Source organism: Corvus brachyrhynchos, unplaced genomic scaffold, assembly GCF_000691975.1.
Source record: "Corvus brachyrhynchos isolate BGI_N302 unplaced genomic scaffold, ASM69197v1 scaffold43, whole genome shotgun sequence".
NCBI classification, from domain to species: domain Eukaryota; kingdom Metazoa; phylum Chordata; class Aves; order Passeriformes; family Corvidae; genus Corvus; species Corvus brachyrhynchos.
In genome coordinates, this window is record NW_008237353.1 from 2,447,286 (window position 1) to 2,460,824 (window position 13,539).

At 41.4% G+C, this 13,539-nt stretch overlaps 1 long non-coding RNA gene across 1 annotated transcript; it reads left to right on the forward strand.

Moving 5' to 3' along the window:
• Positions 1–899, forward strand: LOC108445803. Its single transcript, XR_001860775.1, has 2 exons — positions 1–75; positions 539–899. It is a non-coding gene; the product is annotated as an uncharacterized LOC108445803 (long non-coding RNA).
• Positions 900–13,539: the final 12,640 nt, after the last annotated feature.

A 13,539-nucleotide genomic window follows, 5' to 3' on the forward strand; every position in this document is an offset into this window, starting at 1 on the left:
CACGCCCCCCCCCCCCGGGCCTCTGGCGCTGGACCCGCCGGCGGTGAAATCCGGGTGTCGGCGGAAGTCCCGAAGGTCAAATTCTTGATTAATTTCAAATATATTTTTTCTTGAATATTAAAAAAAAAAAGTAAACTGTTTCCAAAGTGGAAGGTGTGTCTTCAGCAAAAACGCAGCAGTTCCGTAATGGTAGATTAAGGTGTTGGAGCAAGCGGCGAGGAGGGTCACAAAATTGATAAGGAGACTGGAGCACCTTCCCTACGAAGACAGGCTGGGGATGTTGGGGAGACTCCATAGTGTTCAAAGCCAGGTTGGATAAGGCCTTTGAGCGTCCTGATCTAGTGGGAGTTGTCCTTTCCCAGGGCAGCCAGGGCCGCGGGAGTTGTAACTAGGTGATCTTTAAGGTTCCTTCTAACCCTTAACATTCTATGATTCTGTAATTACATCTCCTCTAGGGACAGGGAGAAAAGAGTTTCATTAATGATCTCCCTGGTGTGAAGTATCACCGTACCCACTGTGTGTTTGTGCTTTTCTGTAGGACTCACCACGAACTATAAGCTGATGTACTTTTACGCTAATGACTACACTTGGGTGATGCTTTTACACTGTCTTCCACATGCAGTTTTTATGTTCAGTTCCCTTCTGGAGTGTATTATAGCTGCTCCATAGAGTTGAAAATTCTTGTGCAAGACTCTTGAGTGGCAGTGCTCGAAGTCAGGAGAACAGGACACAGAACTTGCCAGAACCTCACTCACTGGTTCCTAGCCTTGAGTCATCACCACAAGACCATCTTTCCTCGCTTACGTAGATAAGTGACCATCGTGTTCTCCGTTCACCTTAGACATAGAATGCAAATAATATTCAAGATGCTAAATGGAAAAAATAAAGTTATATCATAATTTCTTAGTTTCCCTTAACTTCTTCATGTTTATTGCTGATTATTTCAGGACTCTTTTCCTAATCTTGTTTAATAAAAATTGCGGTACAAAATGATCTGTGCTTGGCCTCATCCAATATCAAGCTTTTATGATAATGCTACTCGTGATCAGGTTAGTCTTTTGAAGCCTTTTCTTTAGGTCTTTTATAAGAAAATATAGATTACTTCTTAAGAGTAAGTCTAAAGTGAGGTTTTCGTTCCTTTAAATTGGAAATATGCACATTTCTCATAGGACTGTTTAACTTCCTGCTTTCACTTATTTTTTTAGGGTATTTATGTAACATGAAGATCTAGGACATCCTTGGAAGAAAATGCTTTTGTCTTAGCTTTTTGTCAATTAGTAATGATGAGTCTGTGCTTCTCTAGAAGACATGTTGGAAAGCCAGAAGAGACAAAGATAGCCATTCGTGTATTTCTGAGTCAACAACTGAGCAAAAAGTTTTCGTAGAAAATCTACCTGGCTCTTCTCAAATGACATAAGGGAGCAAACCCAGCTATTCCCCCGCCCCTTACTTTGGAGATTACTTCCTGAGTGTTCTTAAAAGTCTCGGGGTTGCTATGTTTGCTACTGGCTTTTGTGCCATGTGTTGAACAAGAGCTTACTGTCAGTGCAAACTAATGAATTTTCTTCTCAAGGCTGGGTGGCAGAAACCTTTCCCATAGATCCGTGGGATCTATTTACATTTGTGTTCTGTTACACATAGCATTGTATTATGCACATGCTGGGTATCGTGTATCTGCCGTTGGTCTTGCCTTTCAGTTCTAGTTTGTGTACATTTTGGAGACTGACCTTTTAAATACTGAAGCTGAACTAAATTAATTAAATGCTGGTACAATAGCACTTAGTATCACAGGTTAACTGCTACTGATGTCAGTGTTTGCCGTTACATTTGATCACTTTCTTTTTCTAGTTTCATTGTGCATTTCACCATGGTCACTTGCAACTATAACTCTGCTTGAAGATGTTTGAGAAATGACTACTGTTAGCATGACAGAGTTTCCTTGTTCCTTTTTTTCCTTGTTTCCTTCTCATTCATTTCTTCATTGTAAATAATCTTTTTACAGGAATTACACACTTTTATAAAGTAGCCCCCAAACTAGATTTATGTGTTCTACAATTAGGATTTAGTCACTGTCCAGCATCAACGTTTCCAATAACCTCAGTGGTCTGAGTATAATACTATAGTACAAAAATCTTTGGGGATTTTTTGTTTGTTTGGGTATGTTGGGGGTTTTTTTGGGTGGGAAGGGGAATTTCTTGATTTGTGTGGTTTGTTTGGGATGGGGTTTTTTGGGGGGGTGGATTATTTCTTTCCATGAGCATAACACATTTTATGCGTTGTTCATTTGGACTTGTGCATACTAAGTATCCTAGGTGCAGTTATGTCTGAGCAAGAGGTGAAACATGGTCACTTTCTAGTATGTAAGATAATGTTCTAGCACACAATTCAGTGAAAAGTGAGAGGAAATGTCATTGAAAACGAACCTTGGTGATACCTCTCCAGCTACTAGAGTTTTCATAATACTTGCCTAGTTCACATCTCAGTGAAGGTAAAATCCCTTTGAGGTTAGAGGAAAAGAACATTCATCACAGCTGACTTACATATGACTGCACTTCTTTTTTTTTAAATTTTAATCAGGGACTACTGCTTTTGACACTTTCAGACTTGGAGGGCAGATATATGTGCAGATTGGTTTGTGGTGTCCTCAGAGTTCTGAGGCAAGCGTTTTAGTAAGCTGATGTGGAAGGTCCTGTTACGGGTGCTGGCCAAAACAGGTCAAAACAAATACAAAAGTATATGTAGTTCATAAGGAAAATTATTTAATTTTTGAGGTATTTGTGTTCTTATAAAACAATAGGCACAAGCAGTACAGGGAAGGCAGAAAAAACATGGGGTGAATTCATGAGCCACAATTCACCAGTCAGCAAACAAAGGGCATGATGGTAGACAAGTTTGGCCGTAAAAGAGCCTTGTCTTGGGGGCAGTCTGTGATTGTTTGTGGACAGATGGCTGCTTACCTGTTCATAAAAATAACTTCTGGATGCCTTTTCTTCAACTGTGTTGTATTTACCTGAATTATGCCTCAGAAAAGAAAATGCTAGGTTCTCTAGTGTTGACCAGGTTTTCTACATCTGAAAGGGATGCAGCTTTGAATTCCGAGACCTTATGTCTTGTGTGGATAAAAGCATAATATTTTGTACATTGAGAAGGATGAGAGTGAGAGAGGGTTGGTAGCTTTGTGCTGCTAGATACAGAACTTGCTTCGAGCCCTAGAATTTGGTTGGCAATCTGCAGAGATATGTGGGGAATTCTTGGGGGTTTTTTTGAGGTTTGAATCACTTCTTGGAAGCTTGATGGAGTAGGTAAAGAGACTTTAAAAGTGGACCCCCAGATTTCTCAAATCAATACACATTCCCACAGGGTAGCTTTTTGTGCAACAAGCAATGACAGCATTTATGTACAGCATATTTTGTTTCATGTTTGAGAAGATGGAACTTTTACCACAGGCAGACAACTCTTCCTTCTAGCAGGTAAGAAGGATGTGGAGATCACAGAGTGAGGCCTCTGCCTATGGATCCCTTGCCACTGACTTGAGTTAATGTCTAGACCCGACATTCTGGTTTCCACATTTCCTAATTGAGGTTCCCCTCCACTTTCTGTCATGTATTCACATTCTGCCTTATTGTTTTGCTTTGGTCTTTAAAGCCCTGTAGCACATTACAGTAATATTGGAGTAGAATATTTAAAATAGCATTGCAATACTTATTTAAGAGAAAACCAGTTACTGCTGTGAATGAGTCCCTGGGGGAAGAGGGAAGTGGAACTTCCTTTTATTTGTTCCCATGGGGAAATAGAGATATGAGTAGCCAGTTACTGGTAATCAGTTTGGCCACTTCCCCCCAACCTTTTTTACTTGTTAAATGTGTGTGTAAAATGCAAATGTAATGACCATGCAACACAGCTGGTGTACATGCAAGGGATGCCTCTGCATCTCGGTCTAAGGGTTTCCCAATAGGCAGCTTCCAGCCTGCACTTAAGCTCTACATGTGTAGTGGATTCTGTATTACATGCACAGAGGCTGGATTCATGCCCCACAGATTTATGCACGTGATTTAAAGTCCTCTGGGTAATTGAGACATGGTGCCTGGCATCTCCCGGATCCTTGAAGCAGCCGTACATACACGTGCAGGCAGACACTACACAGATGGTCAGAGTGAAAAGTTATTAAAGTGGCTAAGTTAAGCACTCAAAAGTAACAAAATGCCAGAATTGGGAAAATGCTTATGCAATCTTAATTCCATCCATACATCTATATATTGCTTTGTAATAATCTTAAAATAGACTATATACATTTCCCCCCAGCTCCCTAGGATGATTGGGTTTTTATTTGGTGCATTAAGCAAGTCTGCTCTGGGGATGAGTTAGAGTACATGCTGAAGGAGAAGAGAGTGTTGTCTGTTGAACTCTTACCCTCCTGTGTTTCTGTGAATGTAAGAAGGGAAGACATAATCTCATTGTTAAGGCAGCTGAATGTTGCTTTGGAGAAGTTGATCCTCTGCCAAGGAGTGTGATGCTGGGTAAGCCATTTACATCAATCTTTTAATAGTGGCCAGGTCAGCACTACTAATTTGTACATAAATAGCTACAGTTGTCAGGTGGGTGATGAGTTGTGACTTGTGACCATCATGGCTCTTAAATCCAAATCTCCTAGGGTGCAGGATACTTTGTTCTCCCACTTGAAAACGTAGAAGAGGGGATGGGGAAATAAATATGTCTGTGCTTGCTAAAGTGTTCCTGTTGTAGCTCTTGCATCGTTCCTCATTTTATGGGTTTTCTTAGGTCTACACGTGTGCATCTTCACCAAAGGCTGCTGGAAGCTGTATCCTTTGAACACTCAGAGAAAATGCAGTGCTCAATACTAGCAAGAACTGGATTTTAGGTACTTTGAGACTCTTCAGATCTTAATTTCTGACTGCCTCAGTTTACAGACTGTAAAATGGAATTAATATATTCCTTTAGGTCACAGAACTGATAGAAATATATCACTTGTGGACTATCGTGATGTTTTCGGTGCAAGCACCACAATCTCTTCATTTGGCTCTTTGCCTTTTTTCTATTGAATTTAGTACTTTAGTACTTTGTCAGCTTTTCTTTTCTTTGAATTTTATTTCACTCCTTTTTACAGCTGGCAATATAAGGTTGCTTGTTCTTGCCACATTGTTCAGCATCCAGTGCAGTTTGCTCAGTTGCCCTGCATCTGTTGAGATGTAGGACTGTGGGACAGTAACCCCTGAGGCACAGAAGCTTGAACAAAATCCTCAGAAGTACACAAGCTTGAACAAAAATTGTCAAATTGATGTGAACTTCTGATTTCGTTCCAGTGCACAAACGGTAATTTTGCATAAATGTGAACTGTTTTTGTTGAGTTAGTGATTTAAACCATTTCATTAGATTGAAGTAGGAGGCTTTTACATGGAGATAAGAGCTCTATGAGGAAGAAGGGGAACAAGAGTGTCTTAGTGAATGGAAGAGGGTCTGGAGAGAAGCACTCCATCCTTCTTTCTCCTCTTCTTCCTCCTCTTCTTCTTACTTCTCTGCGCTCATTTGAAAATCTGTCTTTCTTCCTCCCTTCTCTCCCCCAGCCTTATGAAGAGTATGATACTTACTTTGAGCCATGGGTAAGATCAGGCTTGTAGACTAACACACTCAAAGTTGTGATGAGAGGACAATGTGGATGGGCAAGGGAAGATCCTCTTCTGTGGCCAAAAGAGGCATGGGACAGAGCTAGAGCAGGGGAGGGAAAGATGACTGCCTTGCCAGCATTTCATTGGTGAAAAGTGGCATGGGAATGGGGGAAGAATTCAAAGTGGAAAGTGGAGGGTGGGACTGGAGTGAGTGCAGAAGCAGGTAGGTTGTGAGAAGGGAGAAGGACTGGGGAACAGGGCAGGGAGTAGGTAGATGGAAATGGGAAGGGCTAGTTTTGCTGTAGAAGTTGAATCTGGTGATTCTGTGGGAGGAAGGGAAGAGGCAGCACAGGTTTTGGTGCTCCAGAGTGGACTGGAGGCTCTGGAGACTCCCAGTTCAGCCAGCACCATTCCATAAACCAGTATTTGCATGTCTGCTTTTCCTGGCTGCACATCAGCTGTCTGGGCAGAGCCTGTCTTCCAGGGCTTAATTTGCAAAGAGAGAGAGTACATATGGCTCTGAGATGAGATGTTGCATGCTGAAGCCCATCTTCATAGGCAGTATTGACACTCCTCCCAAGCACAGGACACACTCAGTTTTCCTGTTGGGAAAAACACCCAGCTCAGTTGCCCAGAGCTGGTTTCAGCCGATGAACAGCATGGAAAAGTGGTGAATCAGGCCTTGAGCTTGGCTCCAGTGCTAGCACAGTCTGTGCTGCTGACGTCCAATTTACTAGCCAAAGATTAGCCATAATTTTGCCTTGTCACTGACTGTAAATTTCAGATGTTTGAAATATCATTTGTATTATAGCCAAGCAGAATTAATTTTGAGCATGGCGGAAGCTGTGTTTTTAATACAAGACCATGTTTATAACTAATCAAGTAGCACACACAGTGATGTCTCCTACTGAAAGGGCAGAAGCAGCAAGCTCTTGTAGTCATAAGGAAGGTTATCAGACAATTCAGTGCTTAGTAACAGTATAGAAAAGGCCTGATCCTTCAAAGTGCTGGATGCTCTCAATTACTTTTGATTTTTCACCAGTTTTTGATGTACCCCCACAATGCACAGAGTCAACACCATGAAATCATTAAGCAAAGAGGAGAGTGTAAGAAATAAAGTATGAGAACAGTTTGCTTGTTTTTAGGAATAGCTTTTATTGCCCAAAAACTGGGGTATATTTACTTCTTGTTTGTGATAGACAGTTAAAGTAATAACTCCAGTGGTGGTCTCTGTTTTTATTGAATTTGTAATATGTGCTGGCTTTGGATGTGCAGTTTGTTCTGCTGATGTGAGACGGAATTTGTGCTCTGTTTGGTTCATGCCATGTCTTCTGTCAGTTCAGTGCCTGTATAAGCAGGGTTGATGGTATGCAGTAGCTTGGTGTGAGAGGCTAAGATAAAACCCCAGCTGTTTCTTAAGATATCGCCTGCTGTTATCAAGAGGTTCGTTCAGGTTAGCAATTTTAAGTGTTACAAGGACCTATGTTTTTGAACTGCTTTCCTGAAGAGAAGATAGAAATGTACATGCTTGGCTATTTTAGGAATAATTCTTTCTTGTGTGTGCTTATACTTTATGAAATGTGGACTCAGGGAATATGGGTAATAAAGCTGAATTATCATCCTTGAGTGTTTGTAGATTAAGGATATTGTGTACAAATGAGCCACGGTAAAAGCTGATTTAGGTTTAAAATACCAGCAGCAGCAACAACAATAGAGAATGGATAGCCCAACCAAGTGTCAGTCACGTCACTGTAATTCTTAAGGGATTTCGGTACAGCTGAAGACTTGCCTTCTTCGCTGATGTGGACGCAACACACCAGCAGCCAGCCAGCTTCCACAATCCCTCCTGCTGACCAGTCCATGAAGAAATAGCTATCTGCCAAACAAGCTGTTTGTTTCATTTCAAAGCCCCAGTGGGCCCAGCCCTTCCTGCCTAGCAGCTGCAGCACGCTCCGTTCCTGCTCAGTGCCTGGCCTGGGAAGAGATTGCTCATTGGCCCAGGAGAGTGGTTCTCCGTAACTGGCTTGTGAGGAATGCTGTGTGAGAGGATTTGGCCTTTTTTTTTTTTTTTATTGTTTGTTTTATTAAAGTTTGTTTATTAAAGTGAGTATCTGGTCACAATAGAAACATGTTTTTTGAAGTCTGTGTATTGCCAAGAGAGCAGGATAGAGCTCTATCAGGTTATTGCTTCCCCAGGATCAGTACATAGGCAGCTCTGCAGGTCCTTGTGGGCAGCGTCCTGGCGCCTTCTTTCTTCCCTCTTCCCTCTTCCAGTTGAGCTCTGACAGATCTGCTGCAGTCATCAGTTCCCTGCATCTCTACAGAGGGGACAGGGATGTGGGAGTTGCTCCACCTGTGGCATTTCTGATAAACATAGGTTAGATCTGTACTGCCGATTGCAGGGGTACCAAAGCTAGCTTTGAACAAGCCAATCCGAGTGCCTCTGGCAGTCTAGCTGATGAAGTAGAGGGGTCTGGATATGCTCATTTATACCACTAAAAAGTATGATTGTTTACCCTTGGATGGTAAATTAATCTGAGATGGTAAATTCCTGCAGAAAGCCAAGTCTGCCTCTAGTACCCAAGGCAGTTTAGCCAGCTTTGCACCATGCATGTACCCAGTCAGTTGTGTTCATTAATTAAAAGTTTTAAACTGCCAGTAAATTAAAAATATGTTTGTCATAGGGAGTTCCTATACCATTCTCCCATCAGTTGACAGGAGAATATGATGCCTGCAGCTGTCACAAAAAGTGTGGGCAACAGCCCTAATAGCCCTTTCTAGTAAGTGTGTGCCTTACATATGGTTACATAAACTGTAATATGTCAACTTGCCTTTCTGGGCCATGAGATGGTTCATCTTGTGAACATGGGAAGATGAATTTTAAACCCAAGATAATCTTTTTTGGAATTTATGGCTTTTGGAACTGGAGCATCTCATCACTATAGGATTATATGTTTGTATGTTGTAGTTTCTCTGCATGGAGCATAACATAAATAATCTCAGGCTTTCTTAGCAAACCGTTGAGGAGGAGGGAATTGTCTGGATGAGGGAATGGTGTGGGAACACTGTTATGGACCAGTGAGTCAAAGACTGGAATTCCCTGTATAAACCAGTAATCTGTCTGGCGAGTTAATGTGCTCAGAGCTGCAGTGGTTTGGGTTTGTTGACACACTTCTCAGTGAGACTGGTGTTATTCAGTCTTCTGGCTAGGACTGACTTTGGACAGCTGAGTGAAACAAATGTTCCTAGGGAGAAGCATGAACTGAAGGCTTGAGGTTAAAGCAAAATATCCTTTGCTGGCCTTGGAAGAGAATAGCAAGAGTGGTGATTTTTAAATCCTGCCTGTGAGATCAGTGTTAAAAGCCTTGAGCAATGTGGTTAGGTCTGTGTCTACAGTGTGTGTAGCTGCTGTGTCCTTGTAGTCACAGCAGGGATTTCTGCTTGGTTTGTGACTTGGCTCAGTGTTTAAATGGACGCCCTCTGAACTAATCTTTCTTCTATAGCTGGCTGTAGTCTGCTCTTGTTGGAGACCCAGTCTTGGCACCCCACTGTGATCCAGTAGCTCAGCTGGATGAACTGAGCTTATGAGGGTAGGGTTTAGGATGGACTTCTCACTGAGGAGAATTCATCAGTGTCCCGTTGCTCATTGGCCTGTGTACTGCAGGTTGCTGTGCTGCAGAAGCCTTCTTTCAGGACGCTTCCACTGGCAATCCTCAGACCACAGGTGGAGGTCCCCAGCAGCAGCTAGGGGCTTCCAAGTGCCCAGGTGTTTCCTCCTCAGCCATTGTGTTGCCAGTGGGGACAGAATTTCTCTCTACTTCTGTTGCAGACCCTTTTTGGGACCGTAATGATTTGTGAGATAAACAGGATGGGTTGCTAAGAGATTCTGAGTTGGCTGATTGTCACCACACTGACTGACCCAGAATGGCCGGGGCTGAAGCCTGCTGGATGTCACCACCTGCTTTTTGCCACCCATGCGTTTCTGGCTTGCCTTTTCCTATCTTGCTTCCAGTCTGCCCGCTTCAAAAGGAAAGAAGCTAGCTGAAGAGACCTGCACTACTGGTTATTTGATGTAGATTTTGCTAAAATGGACTGACACATACATACAGTTCTGGCTGGTGGTAGCTGTGCATGAATAAACATAATTACCCGTGGCTGTGATGTGGTATCTAGCTACTGTAGATGCAAAGCATGAATTTAATAACTGTGTATGGTGAAATGGTTATAAATGTACAACTGTGCAGTGTAGACAGGGCCTGATATATCACTCATTTGTACATTTGTAATTAATTGTAGGAACAAGATTGTTCTTTGCATGTGTTCTTTCTTTGCTGCCAAGCACAACAGAGAGCTATAACGATCTTATACCTTAAGCTTGTAATAAAATGTTGTTGGTAACCTAGCAAAGAAATTTCTTAATTAAGTTTGCTACACAAAATCCCATCATGCTTTTTAAGATTTTTTTTTTTTGCTAGGACTCCTTAATGACTTTTACCTCTGAGTGTAATCAACAACAAAATTTCTGATATTTTAGAAACATTTTCTGCATATTTTTTCCATCTGGATATAATGGAGCATAATTTAAGACTATGGGCAGAAGAGGGGGTAAATGATGCATGTAATGATTGTTTTAACATTTACAAGAAAATAATTTATTTAAATTGGATTAAGCCTTAATATTATCACACTTTTCTACCTGATTTACCATGGGGGGAGGGTGGGGGAAAGGGAAGAAAACGATTTCATGGTGAAGTGTTTTAAGTATTTAGTATTTTCTTTGCTTTTTGATCATCCAGGCATCCTGCCCCACAGCCATGTAAATTTTCTTACATACAAATGTTCATTGCCATCTTTTACATTCCTCTGCTGATAGTGAAGAGGTCATGCTAAATCAAACTGATGGAGAAACTGGACATCATCTTTACCCTGAGTGCCCAGATTATTTCTACCAGAACAGAGGTAGGGTAACAGCAAAGAATAATTTGCTTTTATGTATTACTGCTTTTAAGAACTCTATTCATCATATTGCTAACTCTGGTATACATATTCAGAGTGAGACAAAGAAATAAGTACCTGCTTAGGTAGGACATGAGACCTCCAGGGCCTGTGGCTTTTTTCTGTCCCCAGCAGTTTTCCTATCAGCCTAATTATTTCTGCTGAGAATGGGTCTCCAAGTCCCAGTCCAAACTTTATCATCTTCATCTAATTCTTTTCCCCGCTCCAGGAGAGAGAAATCAAGTGGGATAAATTCTGTATCTGTATGCTACTCCATCTTTGAGTCTACTGATTGAAGTGTTTTGTTTATAATAGATGCTGTTTTGACGAGGGAAGAAAAAATCTCCTGCAGTCAAAGGAGCTCCATTAGTGGCAGAACCAGCAAAGCCTGGATTTCTGTAGGTTGGTGCCTCATGGTTTCATAGTGAATTACAATTGTGTCTTTTTTCCTGCAGTGGGGTCACTTGTTAGGTCTCTCTCCCATGTGGATTCTTTAATGCTTCATAAGGTTTAAATTCATGTTACAGCTTTATTTTTTTCTTCCAGCTATGATACTTTTAAAATCACTTTCTTCCCCTATTTATTTTTTTACAAAGAGTGTGGAAATTTGAGTGTTCTGTGTATCTATTGCATTTTGTTAAAATAGAAAAAAGAAAAAGCCTGAAAACTCAGTGTGTGACTTCACAAACTTCAGTGTCATAGCAAAAATGGTAGTATCTTGCTAAGTACATTGCCCTGTTTGGGTCTGTATTTAAGTTCATGTCTTCTGGGAGATGTAAGTTTGGATTTCTAGTTAGTCCTGCTCATCCAGTAGAGCTACTGTCATCAATGGAGGATGTTCTGGCTTTCTGAAGCATCAAATAGTTATTATGTAAATTCCTATTAAAATGCCAGGTTTCTTTCCAGTCGCATTTTCATTAGAGTCAAATATAAGTTCCTCATCACCTTCAAGACGAATTTGATTGCTTTTACAACTGTAAAAGAATTCAGAGTTTGGGGCAGGTTTATTGTCACCAATGTACTATAAATCACTTACATGTAAACCATAAAAAATTTCTTCCCAAATCCAGTTTCAGTACACAAAGCTGGGTGTGTGAAATCTCATATTTTTAAATTGAAAAATTTTTGTTGAATTTGTGTTGTGGTGGTATAATACTCGTGTCTTGGAGTGACTTCATGATGTGTATCCTCTATTGCTTGCTCTATGCCCAGACATGAATCCTGTGCCTTTCTGTGCCTTTAAAACTGGGTCCGAGAGATAGAAAAGAAAGCCAGGAGAACTTTTCAAAGTGGTTTTGTGTTCAAGGACACAGATACACACTCCCCTGCATTCCTGGCTGCTACAGAGCCTAAGAAAGCACCTTCCTGCTTTTTTCCCAGCTCTTGGCTCTTTTTCTCAGGAGAGAGACGGAGAGTTAAACTCCTTTGCTTTTCACCTAGTCTTCGAGCTGAGGCAAGAAAGGGTTTTTTTCCCCTGGGGCTTTGGTTCTTCTTCTTCTCTTGTGGACTGTTCAACAACAGCAGAACATCGGCAGGCAGACCCTACATCATGGCCCGGAGGGGCCCACGCCAAACCTCAGCTCCAGAGAGGAGAAAGCCACACCCACAAAGGACTCTGAAATCTACCCAGGTTCTCTCCGCAGCGGGAGGTTTTATTATTTAGCATTATTCTTCCCCCGTGCCTGCGTGCACTGTGTTTGTTAAATAAATAGGTTTTTTCCTTTCACTTTCCTCCGAGGAAAATTCTTCCCGAACCTGGTGGGGGAGAGGTGGCTGTAACCTGCCTTCTATCAGAGGACGTTCATTTCGGACGTTCCCCCGAATTTGTCTGAAACCGGGACAACATGGAATTCCATGATACCTTTTTTCTGTAAGAGATTCACTTTTAAAACTTAAAAGTACACTTCAGATAAAGGGAAGGTTAAATTCTATTGATGCACGCATTCCTTGTATGTGCATAAGCTTCAGTTTACTTGGGAAGTATAATATCAGTAGAGTATTTCTCACTTTAAAGTTTATTAATTTCTTTCTTCTCCTTTCTTTGAGGTGTCAGTACTGAGATAGATGAATCATTTATTAGTGGGAGGCCTGACACATGATGAAATCACTCTCTGACACTTCAATGACTTCCAATGTTGTTCTGTGAACATTCAGCAAAGTGCAGATGATGTGATGTTGCCGTTCTGTGGGTAGTGTTTTCTCCTTTTTTTCGCAAATGGATGAAATGCTTTATCATCACATAGTGTGTGAGAACTTCCCCGTTTGGGATGAAGAGCCTTTCCTTATTATTTAGAGTGATTCATAATCTGATGTAGGAAAAAAATAGAACACATCTGCAACTGGCAGAGAAGATCTTTATATTTCTCCTGAGAATCAGTGAAAAAGCAGAAGTCGATCCATGGGGTTTTTTTCGAGGGGAAGGGTGTGGGGGAGGCCACAGATAACATTCTTGGCTGAGTGTTGCTATAGTTTGGAGTCCTCCTCTTAAGACAGAGCATGCAAATCTCCATTATGTTACAAATGAAGTGCACCTAAGGGACAGTTCTCTGTGGGCCACAGGATTACCTCCGGAACAGGGCAGTGATCTCAACCCAAAGACATTTAGGGTGTAAATTGGCATCTGACAATCAAGCAATTGGCAATAAACAAGTGGGTGTTTGACAATAAGCTGAACAGTTTTACGTACTTAAAAAGTAAGTAAATTTTAATTCTAGTGTCTTCAGTAAACAGTTCTGCAACCATATAGGTTAGAATTTTTGCCTTACTGAACTTACCTTCTTTCCCTTCCCTTCCCTTCCCTGTATAAATGTTTTCTATTCCCTTCCCTCCCCATCCCTCCCAGAAAGTGTTGCAGTAATTTCAGACTATAAAGATATTTTCCTGCATCATGCAATTTGAAATCTGAGCAATGTTACTCCTG